Below are 16,736 nucleotides of genomic sequence, written 5' to 3' on the forward strand. Positions count from 1 at the left end.
TTGTTTATTCGTTGCAATCGCGACGTCTATTTTCCCACGTTGGCCTAACATTATGTATTAGTTGCAATCGCGACGTCTATTTTTCAACATTGGCCGAACATTGTTTATTCGTTGCAATTGCGACATCTATTTTCCAACGTTGGCCCAACATTGTTTATTTGTTGCAAACGCGACGTCTATTTTCCAAAGTTGGTCCAACATTGTTTATTCGTTGCAATCGCGACGTCTATTTTCCAACGTTGGCCCAACATTGTTTATTTGTTGCAATTGCGACGTCTATTTTCCAAAGTTGGCCTAACATTGTTTATTTGTTGCAATCGCGACATCTATTTTCCAAAGTTGGCCTAACATTGTTTATTTGTTGCAATCGCGACGTCTATTTTCCAAAGTTGGTCCAACATTGTTTATTCGTTGCATTCGCGACGTCTATTTTCCAACGTTGGCCCAACATTGTTTATTTGTTGCAATTGCGACGTCTATTTTCCAACGTTGGCCTAACATTGTTTATTCGTTGCAATCGCGACGTCTATTTTCCAACGTTGGCCCAACATTGTTTATTTGTTGCAATCGCGACGTCTATTTTCCAAAGTTGGTCCAACATTGTTTATTCGTTGCAATCGCGACGTCTATTTTCCCACGTTGGCCTAACATTATTTATTAGTTGCAATCGCGACGTCTATTTTCCAACATTGGCCTAACATTGTTTATTCGTTGCAATTGCGACGTCTATTTTCCAACGTTGGCCCAACATTGTTTATTTGTTGCAATCGCGACGTCTATTTTCCAACGTTGGCCTAACATTGTTTATTCGTTGCAATCGCGACGTCTATTTTCCCACGTTGGCCTAACATTGTTTATTCGTTGCAATCGCGACGTCTATTTTCCAACATTGGCCGAACATTGTTTATTCGTTGCAATTGCGACGTCTATTTTCCAACGTTGGCCCAACATTGTTTATTCAATCGCGACGTCTATTTTCCAACGTTGGCCCAACATTGTTTATTAGTTGCAATCGCGACATCTATTTTCCAACGTTGGCCCAACATTGTTTATTTGTTGCAATCGCGACGTCTATTTTCCAAAGTTGGTCCAACATTGTTTATTCGTTGCAATCGCGACGTCTATTTTCCCACGTTGGCCTAACATTATGTATTAGTTGCAATCGCGACGTCTATTTTTCAACATTGGCCGAACATTGTTTATTCGTTGAAATTGCGACATCTATTTTCCAACGTTGGCCCAACATTGTTTATTTGTTGCAAACGCGACGTCTATTTTCCAAAGTTGGTCCAACATTGTTTATTCGTTGCAATCGCGACGTCTATTTTCCAAAGTTGGTCCAACATTGTTTATTTGTTGCAAACGCGACGTCTATTTTCCAAAGTTGGTCCAACATTGTTTATTCGTTGCAATCGCGACGTCTATTTTCCCACGTTGGCCTAACATTATGTATTAGTTGCAATCGCGACGTCTATTTTTCAACATTGGCCGAACATTGTTTATTCGTTGCAATTGCGACATCTATTTTCCAACATTGGCCCAACATTGTTTATTTGTTGCAAACGCGACGTCTATTTTCCAAAGTTGGTCCAACATTGTTTATTCGTTGCAATCGCGACGTCTATTTTCCAACGTTGGCCCAACATTGTTTATTTGTTGCAATTGCGACGTCTATTTTCCAAAGTTGGCCTAACATTGTTTATTTGTTGCAATCGCGACATCTATTTTCCAAAGTTGGCCTAACATTGTTTATTTGTTGCAATCGCGACGTCTATTTTCCAAAGTTGGTCCAACATTGTTTATTCGTTGCATTCGCGACGTCTATTTTCCAACGTTGGCCCAACATTGTTTATTTGTTGCAATTGCGACGTCTATTTTCCAACGTTGGCCTCACATTGTTTATTCGTTGCAATCGCGACGTCTATTTTCCAACGTTGGCCCAACATTGTTTATTTGTTGCAATCGCGACGTCTATTTTCCAAAGTTGGTCCAACATTGTTTATTCGTTGCAATCGCGACGTCTATTTTCCCACGTTGGCCTAACATTATTTATTAGTTGCAATCGCGACGTCTATTTTCCAACATTGGCCTAACATTGTTTATTCGTTGCAATTGCGACGTCTATTTTCCAACGTTGGCCCAAAATTGTTTATTTGTTGCAATCGCGACGTCTATTTTCCAACGTTGGCCTAACATTGTTTATTCGTTGCAATCGCGACGTCTATTTTCCCACGTTGGCCTAACATTGTTTATTCGTTGCAATCGCGACGTCTATTTTCCAACATTGGCCGAACATTGTTTATTCGTTGCAATTGCGACGTCTATTTTCCAACGTTGGCCCAACATTGTTTATTTGTTGCAAACGCGACGTCTATTTTCCAAAGTTGGTCCAACATTGTTTATTCGTTGCAATCGCGACGTCTATTTTCCAACGTTGGCCCAACATTGTTTATTTGTTGCAATTGCGACGTCTAATTTCCAAAGTTGGCCTAACATTGTTTATTTGTTGCAATCGCGACATCTATTTTCCAAAGTTGGCCTAACATTGTTTATTTGTTGCAATCACGACGTCTATTTTCCAACGTTGGCCTAACATTGTTTATTTGTTGCAATCGCAACATCTATTTTCCAACGTTGGCCTAACATTGTTTATTCGTTGCAATCGCGACGTCTATTTTCCAAAGTTGGCCCGACATTGTTTATTCATTGCAAACGCGACGTCTATTTTCCAAAGTTGGCCTAACATTGTTTATTCGTTTCAATCGCGACGTCTATTTTCCCACGTTGGCCTAACATTATTTATTAGTTGCAATCGCGACATCTATTTTCCAACGTTGGCCCAACATTGTTTATTTGTTGCAATCGCGACGTCTATTTTCCAAAGTTGGTCTAACATTGTTTATTCGTTGCAATCGCGACGTCTATTTTCCAACATTGGCCGAACATTGTTTATTCGTTGCAATTGCGACGTCTATTTTCCAACGTTGGCCCAACATTGTTTATTCAATCGCGGCGTCTATTTTCCAACGTTGGCCCAACATTGTTTATTAGTTGCAATCGCGACGTCTATTTTCCAACATTGGCCTAACATTGTTTATTCGTTGCAATCGCGACGTCTATTTTCCAACGTTGGCCCAACATTGTTTATTTGTTGCAATCGCGACGTCTATTTTCCAAAGTTGGTCCAACATTGTTTATTCGTTGCAATCGCGACGTCTATTTTCCCACGTTGGCCTAACATTATTTATTAGTTGCAATCGCGACGTCTATTTTCCAACATTGCCCTAACATTGTTTATTCGTTGCAATTGCGACGTCTATTTTCCAACATTGGCCCAACATTGTTTATTTGTTGCAATCGCGACGTCTATTTTCCAACGTTGGCCTAACATTGTTTATTCGTTGCAATCGCGACGTCTATTTTCCCACGTTGGCCTAACATTGTTTATTCGTTGCAATCGCGACGTCTATTTTCCAACATTGGCCGAACATTGTTTATTCGTTGCAATTGCGACGTCTATTTTCCAACGTTGGCCCAACATTGTTTATTTGTTGCAAACGCGACGTCTATTTTCCAAAGTTGGTCCAACATTGTTTATTCGTTGCAATCGCGACGTCTATTTTCCAACGTTGGCCCAACATTGTTTATTTGTTGCAATTGCGACGTCTATTTTCCAAAGTTGGCCTAACATTGTTTATTTGTTGCAATCGCGACATCTATTTTCCAAAGTTGGCCTAACATTGTTTATTTGTTGCAATCGCGACGTCTATTTTCCAACGTTGGCCTAACATTGTTTATTTGTTGCAATCGCAACATCTATTTTCCAACGTTGGCCTAACATTGTTTATTCGTTGCAATCGCGACATCTATTTTCCAAGGTTGGCCCGACATTGTTTATTCATTGCAAACGCGACGTCTATTTTCCAAAGTTGGCCTAACATTGTTTATTCGTTTCAATCGCGACGTCTATTTTCCCACGTTGGCCTAACATTATTTATTAGTTGCAATCGCGACATCTATTTTCCAACGTTGGCCCAACATTGTTTATTTGTTGCAATCGCGACGTCTATTTTCCAAAGTTGGTCTAACATTGTTTATTCGTTGCAATCGCGACGTCTATTTTCCCACGTTGGCCTAACATTATGTATTAGTTGCAATCGCGACGTCTATTTTTCAACATTGGCCGAACATTGTTTATTCGTTGCAATTGCGACATCTATTTTCCAACGTTGGCCCAACATTGTTTATTTGTTGCAAACGCGACGTCTATTTTCCAAAGTTGGTCCAACATTGTTTATTCGTTGCAATCGCGACGTCTATTTTCCAACGTTGGCCCAACATTGTTTATTTGTTGCAATTGCGACGTCTATTTTCCAAAGTTGGCCTAACATTGTTTATTTGTTGCAATCGCGACATCTATTTTCCAAAGTTGGCCTAACATTGTTTATTTGTTGCAATCGCGACGTCTATTTTCCAACGTTGGCCTAACATTGTTTATTTGTTGCAATCGCAAACATCTATTTTCCAACGTTGGCCTAACATTGTTTATTCGTTGCAATCGCGACGTCTATTTTCCAAAGTTGGCCCGACATTGTTTATTCATTGCAAACGCGACGTCTATTTTCCAAAGTTGGCCTAACATTGTTTATTCGTTTCAATCGCGACGTCTATTTTCCCACGTTGGCCTAACATTATTTATTAGTTGCAATCGCGACATCTATTTTCCAACGTTGGCCCAACATTGTTTATTTGTTGCAATCGCGACGTCTATTTTCCAAAGTTGGTCCAACATTGTTTATTCGTTGCAATCGCGACGTCTATTTTCCCACGTTGGCCTAACATTATGTATTAGTTGCAATCGCGACGTCTATTTTTCAACATTGGCCGAACATTGTTTATTCGTTGAAATTGCGACATCTATTTTCCAACGTTGGCCCAACATTGTTTATTTGTTGCAAACGCGACGTCTATTTTCCAAAGTTGGTCCAACATTGTTTATTCGTTGCAATCGCGACGTCTATTTTCCAAAGTTGGTCCAACATTGTTTATTTGTTGCAAACGCGACGTCTATTTTCCAAAGTTGGTCCAACATTGTTTATTCGTTGCAATCGCGACGTCTATTTTCCCACGTTGGCCTAACATTATGTATTAGTTGCAATCGCGACGTCTATTTTTCAACATTGGCCGAACATTGTTTATTCGTTGCAATTGCGACATCTATTTTCCAACGTTGGCCCAACATTGTTTATTTGTTGCAAACGCGACGTCTATTTTCCAAAGTTGGTCCAACATTGTTTATTCGTTGCAATCGCGACGTCTATTTTCCAACGTTGGCCCAACATTGTTTATTTGTTGCAATTGCGACGTCTATTTTCCAAAGTTGGCCTAACATTGTTTATTTGTTGCAATCGCGACATCTATTTTCCAAAGTTGGCCTAACATTGTTTATTTGTTGCAATCGCGACGTCTATTTTCCAAAGTTGGTCCAACATTGTTTATTCGTTGCATTCGCGACGTCTATTTTCCAACGTTGGCCCAACATTGTTTATTTGTTGCAATTGCGACGTCTATTTTCCAACGTTGGCCTAACATTGTTTATTCGTTGCAATCGCGACGTCTATTTTCCAACGTTGGCCCAACATTGTTTATTTGTTGCAATCGCGACGTCTATTTTCCAAAGTTGGTCCAACATTGTTTATTCGTTGCAATCGCGACGTCTATTTTCCCACGTTGGCCTAACATTATTTATTAGTTGCAATCGCGACGTCTATTTTCCAACATTGGCCTAACATTGTTTATTCGTTGCAATTGCGACGTCTATTTTCCAACGTTGGCCCAACATTGTTTATTTGTTGCAATCGCGACGTCTATTTTCCAACGTTGGCCTAACATTGTTTATTCGTTGCAATCGCGACGTCTATTTTCCCACGTTGGCCTAACATTGTTTATTCGTTGCAATCGCGACGTCTATTTTCCAACATTGGCCGAACATTGTTTATTCGTTGCAATTGCGATGTCTATTTTCCAACGTTGGCCCAACATTGTTTATTTGTTGCAAACGCGACGTCTATTTTCCAAAGTTGGTCCAACATTGTTTATTCGTTGCAATCGCGACGTCTATTTTCCAACGTTGGCCCAACATTGTTTATTTGTTGCAATTGCGACGTCTATTTTCCAAAGTTGGCCTAACATTGTTTATTTGTTGCAATCGCGACATCTATTTTCCAAAGTTGGCCTAACATTGTTTATTTGTTGCAATCGCGACGTCTATTTTCCAACGTTGGCCTAACATTGTTTATTTGTTGCAATCGCAACATATATTTTCCAACGTTGGCCTAACATTGTTTATTCGTTGCAATCGCGACGTCTATTTTCCAAAGTTGGCCCGACATTGTTTATTCATTGCAAACGCGACGTCTATTTTCCAAAGTTGGCCTAACATTGTTTATTCGTTTCAATCGCGACGTCTATTTTCCCACGTTGGCCTAACATTATTTATTAGTTGCAATCGCGACATCTATTTTCCAACGTTGGCCCAACATTGTTTATTTGTTGCAATCGCGACGTCTATTTTCCAAAGTTGGTCTAACATTGTTTATTCGTTGCAATCGCGACGTCTATTTTCCCACGTTGGCCTAACATTGTTTATTCGTTGCAATCGCGACGTCTATTTTCCAACATTGGCCGAACATTGTTTATTCGTTGCAATTGCGACGTCTATTTTCCAACGTTGGCCCAACATTGTTTATTCAATCGCGACGTCTATTTTCCAACGTTGGCCCAACATTGTTTATTAGTTGCAATCGCGACATCTATTTTCCAACGTTGGCCCAACATTGTTTATTTGTTGCAATCGCGACGTCTATTTTCCAAAGTTGGTCCAACATTGTTTATTCATTGCAATCGCGACGTCTATTTTCCCACGTTGGCCTAACATTATGTATTAGTTGCAATCGCGACGTCTATTTTTCAACATTGGCCGAACATTGTTTATTCGTTGAAATTGCGACATCTATTTTCCAACGTTGGCCCAACATTGTTTATTTGTTGCAAACGCGACGTCTATTTTCCAAAGTTGGTCCAACATTGTTTATTCGTTGCAATCGCGACGTCTATTTTCCAAAGTTGGTCCAACATTGTTTATTTGTTGCAATTGCGACGTCTATTTTCCAACGTTGGCCTAACATTGTTTATTCGTTGCAATCGCGACGTCTATTTTCCAACGTTGGCCCAACATTGTTTATTTGTTGCAATCGCGACGTCTATTTTCCAAAGTTGGTCCAACATTGTTTATTCGTTGCAATCGCGACGTCTATTTTCCCACGTTGGCCTAACATTATTTATTAGTTGCAATCGCGACGTCTATTTTCCAACATTGGCCTAACATTGTTTATTCGTTGCAATTGCGACGTCTATTTTCCAACGTTGGCCCAACATTGTTTATTTGTTGCAATCGCGACGTCTATTTTCCAACGTTGGCCTAACATTGTTTATTCGTTGCAATCGCGACGTCTATTTTCCCACGTTGGCCTAACATTGTTTATTCGTTGCAATCGCGACGTCTATTTTCCAACATTGGCCGAACATTGTTTATTCGTTGCAATTGCGACGTCTATTTTCCAACGTTGGCCCAACATTGTTTATTTGTTGCAAACGCGACGTCTATTTTCCAAAGTTGGTCCAACATTGTTTATTCGTTGCAATCGCGACGTCTATTTTCCAACGTTGGCCCAACATTGTTTATTTGTTGCAATTGCGACGTCTATTTTCCAAAGTTGGCCTAACATTGTTTATTTGTTGCAATCGCGACATCTATTTTCCAAAGTTGGCCTAACATTGTTTATTTGTTGCAATCGCGACGTCTATTTTCCAACGTTGGCCTAACATTGTTTATTTGTTGCAATCGCAACATCTATTTTCCAACGTTGGCCTAACATTGTTTATTCGTTGCAATCGCTACGTCTATTTTCCAAAGTTGGCCCGACATTGTTTATTCATTGCAAACGCGACGTCTATTTTCCAAAGTTGGCCTAACATTGTTTATTCGTTTCAATCGCGACGTCTATTTTCCCACGTTGGCCTAACATTATTTATTAGTTGCAATCGCGACATCTATTTTCCAACGTTGGCCCAACATTGTTTATTTGTTGCAATCGCGACATCTATTTTCCAAAGTTGGTCTAACATTGTTTATTCGTTGCAATCGCGACGTCTATTTTCCCACGTTGGCCTAACATTGTTTATTCGTTGCAATCGCGACGTCTATTTTCCAACATTGGCCGAACATTGTTTATTCGTTGCAATTGCGACGTCTATTTTCCAACGTTGGCCCAACATTGTTTATTCAATCGCGACGTCTATTTTCCAACGTTGGCCCAACATTGTTTATTAGTTGCAATCGCGACATCTATTTTCCAACGTTGGCCCAACATTGTTTATTTGTTGCAATCGCGACGTCTATTTTCCAAAGTTGGTCCAACATTGTTTATTCGTTGCAATCGCGACGTCTATTTTCCCACGTTGGCCTAACATTATGTATTAGTTGCAATCGCGACGTCTATTTTTCAACATTGGCCGAACATTGTTTATTCGTTGAAATTGCGACATCTATTTTCCAACGTTGGCCCAACATTGTTTATTTGTTGCAAACGCGACGTCTATTTTCCAAAGTTGGTCCAACATTGTTTATTCGTTGCAATCGCGACGTCTATTTTCCAAAGTTGGTCCAACATTGTTTATTTGTTGCAAACGCGACGTCTATTTTCCAAAGTTGGTCCAACATTGTTTATTCGTTGCAATCGCGACGTCTATTTTCCCACGTTGGCCTAACATTATGTATTAGTTGCAATCGCGACGTCTATTTTTCAACATTGGCCGAACATTGTTTATTCGTTGCAATTGCGACATCTATTTTCCAACATTGGCCCAACATTGTTTATTTGTTGCAAACGCGACGTCTATTTTCCAAAGTTGGTCCAACATTGTTTATTCGTTGCAATCGCGACGTCTATTTTCCAACGTTGGCCCAACATTGTTTATTTGTTGCAATTGCGACGTCTATTTTCCAAAGTTGGCCTAACATTGTTTATTTGTTGCAATCGCGACATCTATTTTCCAAAGTTGGCCTAACATTGTTTATTTGTTGCAATCGCGACGTCTATTTTCCAAAGTTGGTCCAACATTGTTTATTCGTTGCATTCGCGACGTCTATTTTCCAACGTTGGCCCAACATTGTTTATTTGTTGCAATTGCGACGTCTATTTTCCAACGTTGGCCTCACATTGTTTATTCGTTGCAATCGCGACGTCTATTTTCCAACGTTGGCCCAACATTGTTTATTTGTTGCAATCGCGACGTCTATTTTCCAAAGTTGGTCCAACATTGTTTATTCGTTGCAATCGCGACGTCTATTTTCCCACGTTGGCCTAACATTATTTATTAGTTGCAATCGCGACGTCTATTTTCCAACATTGGCCTAACATTGTTTATTCGTTGCAATTGCGACGTCTATTTTCCAACGTTGGCCCAAAATTGTTTATTTGTTGCAATCGCGACGTCTATTTTCCAACGTTGGCCTAACATTGTTTATTCGTTGCAATCGCGACGTCTATTTTCCCACGTTGGCCTAACATTGTTTATTCGTTGCAATCGCGACGTCTATTTTCCAACATTGGCCGAACATTGTTTATTCGTTGCAATTGCGACGTCTATTTTCCAACGTTGGCCCAACATTGTTTATTTGTTGCAAACGCGACGTCTATTTTCCAAAGTTGGTCCAACATTGTTTATTCGTTGCAATCGCGACGTCTATTTTCCAACGTTGGCCCAACATTGTTTATTTGTTGCAATTGCGACGTCTAATTTCCAAAGTTGGCCTAACATTGTTTATTTGTTGCAATCGCGACATCTATTTTCCAAAGTTGGCCTAACATTGTTTATTTGTTGCAATCACGACGTCTATTTTCCAACGTTGGCCTAACATTGTTTATTTGTTGCAATCGCAACATCTATTTTCCAACGTTGGCCTAACATTGTTTATTCGTTGCAATCGCGACGTCTATTTTCCAAAGTTGGCCCGACATTGTTTATTCATTGCAAACGCGACGTCTATTTTCCAAAGTTGGCCTAACATTGTTTATTCGTTTCAATCGCGACGTCTATTTTCCCACGTTGGCCTAACATTATTTATTAGTTGCAATCGCGACATCTATTTTCCAACGTTGGCCCAACATTGTTTATTTGTTGCAATCGCGACGTCTATTTTCCAAAGTTGGTCTAACATTGTTTATTCGTTGCAATCGCGACGTCTATTTTCCAACATTGGCCGAACATTGTTTATTCGTTGCAATTGCGACGTCTATTTTCCAACGTTGGCCCAACATTGTTTATTCAATCGCGGCGTCTATTTTCCAACGTTGGCCCAACATTGTTTATTAGTTGCAATCGCGACGTCTATTTTCCAACATTGGCCTAACATTGTTTATTCGTTGCAATCGCGACGTCTATTTTCCAACGTTGGCCCAACATTGTTTATTTGTTGCAATCGCGACGTCTATTTTCCAAAGTTGGTCCAACATTGTTTATTCGTTGCAATCGCGACGTCTATTTTCCCACGTTGGCCTAACATTATTTATTAGTTGCAATCGCGACGTCTATTTTCCAACATTGCCCTAACATTGTTTATTCGTTGCAATTGCGACGTCTATTTTCCAACATTGGCCCAACATTGTTTATTTGTTGCAATCGCGACGTCTATTTTCCAACGTTGGCCTAACATTGTTTATTCGTTGCAATCGCGACGTCTATTTTCCCACGTTGGCCTAACATTGTTTATTCCTTGCAATCGCGACGTCTATTTTCCAACATTGGCCGAACATTGTTTATTCGTTGCAATTGCGACGTCTATTTTCCAACGTTGGCCCAACATTGTTTATTTGTTGCAAACGCGACGTCTATTTTCCAAAGTTGGTCCAACATTGTTTATTCGTTGCAATCGCGACGTCTATTTTCCAACGTTGGCCCAACATTGTTTATTTGTTGCAATTGCGACGTCTATTTTCCAAAGTTGGCCTAACATTGTTTATTTGTTGCAATCGCGACATCTATTTTCCAAAGTTGGCCTAACATTGTTTATTTGTTGCAATCGCGACGTCTATTTTCCAACGTTGGCCTAACATTGTTTATTTGTTGCAATCGCAACATCTATTTTCCAACGTTGGCCTAACATTGTTTATTCGTTGCAATCGCGACATCTATTTTCCAAAGTTGGCCCGACATTGTTTATTCATTGCAAACGCGACGTCTATTTTCCAAAGTTGGCCTAACATTGTTTATTCGTTTCAATCGCGACGTCTATTTTCCCACGTTGGCCTAACATTATTTATTAGTTGCAATCGCGACATCTATTTTCCAACGTTGGCCCAACATTGTTTATTTGTTGCAATCGCGACGTCTATTTTCCAAAGTTGGTCTAACATTGTTTATTCGTTGCAATCGCGACGTCTATTTTCCCACGTTGGCCTAACATTATGTATTAGTTGCAATCGCGACGTCTATTTTTCAACATTGGCCGAACATTGTTTATTCGTTGCAATTGCGACATCTATTTTCCAACGTTGGCCCAACATTGTTTATTTGTTGCAAACGCGACGTCTATTTTCCAAAGTTGGTCCAACATTGTTTATTCGTTGCAATCGCGACGTCTATTTTCCAAAGTTGGTCCAACATTGTTTATTTGTTGCAAACGCGACGTCTATTTTCCAAAGTTGGTCCAACATTGTTTATTCGTTGCAATCGCGACGTCTATTTTCCCACGTTGGCCGAACATTATGTATTAGTTGCAATCGCGACGTCTATTTTTCAACATTGGCCGAACATTGTTTATTCGTTGCAATTGCGACATCTATTTTCCAACGTTGGCCCAACATTGTTTATTTGTTGCAAACGCGACGTCTATTTTCCAAAGTTGGTCCAACATTGTTTATTCGTTGCAATCGCGACGTCTATTTTCCAACGTTGGCCCAACATTGTTTATTTGTTGCAATTGCGACATCTATTTTCCAAAGTTGGCCTAACATTGTTTATTTGTTGCAATCGCGACATCTATTTTCCAAAGTTGGTCTAACATTGTTTATTCGTTGCATTCGCGACGTCTATTTTCCAAAGTTGGCCCGACATTGTTTATTCATTGCAAACGCGACGTCTATTTTCCAAAGTTGGCCTAACATTGTTTATTCGTTTCAATCGCGACGTCTATTTTCCCACGTTGGCCTAACATTATTTATTAGTTGCAATCGCGACATCTATTTTCCAACGTTGGCCCAACATTGTTTATTTGTTGCAATCGCGACGTCTATTTTCCAAAGTTGGTCTAACATTGTTTATTCGTTGCAATCGCGACGTCTATTTTCCCACGTTGGCCTAACATTGTTTATTCGTTGCAATCGCGACGTCTATTTTCCAACATTGGCCGAACATTGTTTATTCGTTGCAATTGCGACGTCTATTTTCCAACGTTGGCCCAACATTGTTTATTTGTTGCAATCGCGACGTCTATTTTCCAAAGTTGGTCCAACATTGTTTATTCGTTGCAATCGCGACGTCTATTTTCCCACGTTGGCCTAACATTATTTATTAGTTGCAATCGCGACGTCTATTTTCCAACATTGCCCTAACATTGTTTATTCGTTGCAATTGCGACGTCTATTTTCCAACATTGGCCCAACATTGTTTATTTGTTGCAATCGCGACGTCTATTTTCCAACGTTGGCCTAACATTGTTTAATCGTTGCAATCGCGACGTCTATTTTCCCACGTTGGCCTAACATTGTTTATTCGTTGCAATCGCGACGTCTATTTTCCAACATTGGCCTAACATTGTTTATTCGTTGCAATTGCGACGTCTATTTTCCAACGTTGGCCCAACATTGTTTATTTGTTGCAAACGCGACGTCTATTTTCCAAAGTTGGTCCAACATTGTTTATTCGTTGCAATCGCGACGTCTATTTTCCAACGTTGGCCCAACATTGTTTATTTGTTGCAATTGCGACGTCTATTTTCCAAAGTTGGCCTAACATTGTTTATTTGTTGCAATCGCGACATCTATTTTCCAAAGTTGGCCTAACATTGTTTATTTGTTGCAATCGCTACGTCTATTTTCCAACGTTGGCCTAACATTGTTTATTTGTTGCAAACGCAACATCTATTTTCCAACGTTGGCCTAACATTGTTTATTCGTTGCAATCGCGACATCTATTTTCCAAAGTTGGCCCGACATTGTTTATTCATTGCAAACGCGACGTCTATTTTCCAAAGTTGGCCTAACATTGTTTATTCGTTTCAATCGCGACGTCTATTTTCCCACGTTGGCCTAACATTATTTATTAGTTGCAATCGCGACATCTATTTTCCAACGTTGGCCCAACATTGTTTATTTGTTGCAATCGCGACGTCTATTTTCCAAAGTTGGTCTAACATTGTTTATTCGTTGCAATCGCGACGTCTATTTTCCCACGTTGGCCTAACATTATGTATTAGTTGCAATTGCGACGTCTATTTTTCAACATTGGCCGAACATTGTTTATTCGTTGCAATTGCGACATCTATTTTCCAACGTTGGCCCAACATTGTTTATTTGTTGCAAACGCGACGTCTATTTTCCAAAGTTGGTCCAACATTGTTTATTCGTTGCAATCGCGACGTCTATTTTCCAAAGTTGGTCCAACATTGTTTATTTGTTGCAAACGCGACGTCTATTTTCCAAAGTTGGTCCAACATTGTTTATTCGTTGCAATCGCGACGTCTATTTTCCCACGTTGGCCGAACATTATGTATTAGTTGCAATCGCGACGTCTATTTTTCAACATTGGCCGAACATTGTTTATTCGTTGCAATTGCGACATCTATTTTCCAACGTTGGCCCAACATTGTTTATTTGTTGCAAACGCGACGTCTATTTTCCAAAGTTGGTCCAACATTGTTTATTCGTTGCAATCGCGACGTCTATTTTCCAACGTTGGCCCAACATTGTTTATTTGTTGCAATTGCGACGTCTATTTTCCAAAGTTGGCCTAACATTGTTTATTTGTTGCAATCGCGACATCTATTTTCCAAAGTTCGCCTAACATTGTTTATTCGTTGCAATCGCGACGTCTATTTTCCAAAGTTGGCCCGACATTGTTTATTCATTGCAAACGCGACGTCTATTTTCCAAAGTTGGCCTAACATTGTTTATTCGTTTCAATCGCGACGTCTATTTTCCCACGTTGGCCTAACATTATTTATTAGTTGCAATCGCGACATCTATTTTCCAACGTTGGCCCAACATTGTTTATTTGTTGCAATCGCGACGTCTATTTTCCAAAGTTGGTCTAACATTGTTTATTCGTTGCAATCGCGACGTCTATTTTCCAACATTGGCCGAACATTGTTTATTCGTTGCAATTGCGACGTCTATTTTCCAACGTTGGCCCAACATTGTTTATTCAATCGCGGCGTCTATTTTCCAACGTTGGCCCAACATTGTTTATTAGTTGCAATCGCGACGTCTATTTTCCAACATTGGCCTAACATTGTTTATTCGTTGCAATCGCGACGTCTATTTTCCAACGTTGGCCCAACATTGTTTATTTGTTGCAATCGCGACGTCTATTTTCCAAAGTTGGTCCAACATTGTTTATTCGTTGCAATCGCGACGTCTATTTTCCCACGTTGGCCTAACATTATTTATTAGTTGCAATCGCGACGTCTATTTTCCAACATTGCCCTAACATTGTTTATTCGTTGCAATTGCGACGTCTATTTTCCAACATTGGCCCAACATTGTTTATTTGTTGCAATCGCGACGTCTATTTTCCAACGTTGGCCTAACATTGTTTATTCGTTGCAATCGCGACGTCTATTTTCCCACGTTGGCCTAACATTGTTTATTCGTTGCAATCGCGACGTCTATTTTCCAACATTGGCCGAACATTGTTTATTCGTTGCAATTGCGACGTCTATTTTCCAACGTTGGCCCAACATTGTTTATTTGTTGCAAACGCGACGTCTATTTTCCAAAGTTGGTCCAACATTGTTTATTCGTTGCAATCGCGACGTCTATTTTCCAACGTTGGCCCAACATTGTTTATTTGTTGCAATTGCGACGTCTATTTTCCAAAGTTGGCCTAACATTGTTTATTTGTTGCAATCGCGACATCTATTTTCCAAAGTTGGCCTAACATTGTTTATTTGTTGCAATCGCGACGTCTATTTTCCAACGTTGGCCTAACATTGTTTATTTGTTGCAATCGCAACATCTATTTTCCAACGTTGGCCTAACATTGTTTATTCGTTGCAATCGCGACATCTATTTTCCAAAGTTGGCCCGACATTGTTTATTCATTGCAAACGCGACGTCTATTTTCCAAAGTTGGCCTAACATTGTTTATTCGTTTCAATCGCGACGTCTATTTTCCCACGTTGGCCTAACATTATTTATTAGTTGCAATCGCGACATCTATTTTCCAACGTTGGCCCAACATTGTTTATTTGTTGCAATCGCGACGTCTATTTTCCAAAGTTGGTCTAACATTGTTTATTCGTTGCAATCGCGACGTCTATTTTCCCACGTTGGCCTAACATTATGTATTAGTTGCAATCGCGACGTCTATTTTTCAACATTGGCCGAACATTGTTTATTCGTTGCAATTGCGACATCTATTTTCCAACGTTGGCCCAACATTGTTTATTTGTTGCAAACGCGACGTCTATTTTCCAAAGTTGGTCCAACATTGTTTATTCGTTGCAATCGCGACGTCTATTTTCCAACGTTGGCCCAACATTGTTTATTTGTTGCAATTGCGACGTCTATTTTCCAAAGTTGGCCTAACATTGTTTATTTGTTGCAATCGCGACATCTATTTTCCAAAGTTGGCCTAACATTGTTTATTTGTTGCAATCGCGACGTCTATTTTCCAACGTTGGCCTAACATTGTTTATTTGTTGCAATCGCAAACATCTATTTTCCAACGTTGGCCTAACATTGTTTATTCGTTGCAATCGCGACGTCTATTTTCCAAAGTTGGCCCGACATTGTTTATTCATTGCAAACGCGACGTCTATTTTCCAAAGTTGGCCTAACATTGTTTATTCGTTTCAATCGCGACGTCTATTTTCCCACGTTGGCCTAACATTATTTATTAGTTGCAATCGCGACATCTATTTTCCAACGTTGGCCCAACATTGTTTATTTGTTGCAATCGCGACGTCTATTTTCCAAAGTTGGTCCAACATTGTTTATTCGTTGCAATCGCGACGTCTATTTTCCCACGTTGGCCTAACATTATGTATTAGTTGCAATCGCGACGTCTATTTTTCAACATTGGCCGAACATTGTTTATTCGTTGAAATTGCGACATCTATTTTCCAACGTTGGCCCAACATTGTTTATTTGTTGCAAACGCGACGTCTATTTTCCAAAGTTGGTCCAACATTGTTTATTCGTTGCAATCGCGACGTCTATTTTCCAAAGTTGGTCCAACATTGTTTATTTGTTGCAAACGCGACGTCTATTTTCCAAAGTTGGTCCAACATTGTTTATTCGTTGCAATCGCGACGTCTATTTTCCCACGTTGGCCTAACATTATGTATTAGTTGCAATCGCGACGTCTATTTTTCAACATTGGCCGAACATTGTTTATTCGTTGCAATTGCGACATCTATTTTCCAACGTTGGCCCAACATTGTTTATTTGTTG

Source organism: Myxine glutinosa, chromosome 3 (genome assembly GCF_964187855.1).
Source record: "Myxine glutinosa chromosome 3, kmMyxGlut1.1, whole genome shotgun sequence".
Lineage (NCBI taxonomy): Eukaryota > Metazoa > Chordata > Myxini > Myxiniformes > Myxinidae > Myxine > Myxine glutinosa.